The 2,018-nt window shown below is 42.5% G+C and overlaps 1 non-coding gene across 1 annotated transcript; it reads left to right on the top strand.

Moving 5' to 3' along the window:
* The first annotated feature begins 1,566 nt into the window (after nt 1–1,566).
* Nucleotides 1,567–1,658, top strand: Trnay-gua (transfer RNA tyrosine (anticodon GUA)). The gene is given in 2 exon segments: nt 1,567–1,603; nt 1,623–1,658. It is a non-coding gene; the product is annotated as a tRNA-Tyr (tRNA).
* The last annotated feature ends 360 nt before the right edge of the window (nt 1,659–2,018 follow it).

Consider the following 2,018-nt stretch of genomic DNA (forward strand, 5'->3'; position numbering starts at 1 on the left):
TTCAGTGTTTTTCAGCGTTAATGATTTTTTCGGTGAGTCATTGGCGTTTTTTTCTGAGTCATGCAAATGACTATGACTTCTACCATCATCCTATAGTGTTTCCTTCACTTGTACCGACGTCCGAACCCATTGCAGTGGTTTCTGAGTGGTAATCTCTTTTCGCTGAGTCATGCTCATGACTATGATTTCTACCATCGTTCTTAAGTGTCCCCTTCTCTTAGTGCCCACGTCCGAACCCATTCCAGTGGTTCTTGAGTGTTAATATTTTTTTCGCTGAGTCATTGTCATTTTCGCTGAGTCATGCTCTTGACTATGACTTCTACCAGCATCCTTTAGGGTTTCCTTCAATTAGTACCCACGGCCGAACCCATTTCGGTGGATTTGGGGTGTTCAAGTTTTTCGCTGGGTCATTGTCATGACCTACATGTCACGCATGTCATGACATTTTTGTCATAACCTATCACTTATGTTTGTCATACACCTTATTATACACTTTCATACACTTTTAGAAACTTTCATGCACTTTCATAACATATTATTTTGGCACCTACCAAGTTAACGAAACGACAATGAGAGCACCAAGACGTAGGCAGCTGTTTCATGACCTACATTACACGCATGTCATGATATTAATGTTATGACATGTCATTTATGTTCGTTATATACTCTTGTTAAGTATGCCAACTTTGGTACATACCAATTTAATAAAACTACCATGAGAGCACAAAGTCGTAGGCGGCTAGATAGTTAGTTGATAGATAGATAGATAGATAGATAGATAGATAGATAGATAGATAGATAGATAGATAGATAGACAGATAGATAGATAGATAGATGGATAGATAGAAAGATAGATAGATAGATAGATAGATACGGTCAAAGTAGCAAATGTTCGCCAAGAAATGCTTCGCATTTATTATATTAGATACTTAAAAACAGCGCGGGTACCATATGGCAGGCTTACCGTACAATAATATAACCACGCCACGCCTGTCAAAAGGAGCCAGCACATGCTACCGGGTGTCACTGGTGTGTTCACGCGTTCTTGTTTTTAGTTCTGTACATTATTCGAGTTCGGTGAAAGGTCAACTGAACCGGTGTACGCAAAGAGAAGAATCACCTGTATAGAAAAATGCTTTAAGCCTGTTCCTACCGAGTATTCTATCAGGTCTTGCTACAAGGGCTCGTATAGACAGCGTTCCACGATTTTATAAACACCCCGAATGATTATCGAACGCGACGAACGAAAATCACGGATAGAGCTAGGCTACCAATTGACGGTAAGACCACTGCAATGTCGGCGGTAGTGCGTGTTTCTTATTTAGAGAATGTCGGCTCTCCGCTAAAACAGCTCTACATATTTGGCCACAGTATGAATATAGCGTAACTAATGCGGTATTTTTGCTCTCTTAAATCTGGTTAGAATTTCTTAGCGTGTCGTTAATTGCCAGCCTACGTTCAAGCCAATCTGCGTCGGTAAAAATTTCGGCGACACCGGTGAACCAGTGTCACGCCCATCCTTATTCTCGCCTTCCTTCAATTAACTTCAGGCACGCTGTTGCCGTTCCGTCGATAGCTCAGTTGGTAGAGCGGTGGACTGTAGAGGCACCGCCAAGACAGGCATCCATAGGTCGCTGGTTCGAATCCGGCTCGACGGATGTATTTTTTTCCCTTTCTTTACGATGCAAATGAACTGAGTGTTCCTTGTTCCTTGTGATGGAGCAAGAAATGCTGACGTCGGTTCTCCTCATGCGAAAGGGTCATCACATTCACCCAGCAAGAAAAAAAAAAGGAAAAAAAAAAAGAGGAATGAGTCGCTGCAAGAAGTGGTGGAGGGCGGCTTTCATTCTCACTGCTTGAGGCGGACTGTCTTTAGGAATAACAATATTCCCTGTCCGACTCACTACAACTACTACCGCCACCCCTCCCACTCCTTCAGCCGCAGATAAATCGCAGTCTGGAGGCTCTGCCCGCACTCATGGAAAAAAACGCCACCACAAAGTCTATTTATTTATTTT

Source organism: Dermacentor silvarum, chromosome 8, assembly GCF_013339745.2.
Source record: "Dermacentor silvarum isolate Dsil-2018 chromosome 8, BIME_Dsil_1.4, whole genome shotgun sequence".
Lineage (NCBI taxonomy): Eukaryota > Metazoa > Arthropoda > Arachnida > Ixodida > Ixodidae > Dermacentor > Dermacentor silvarum.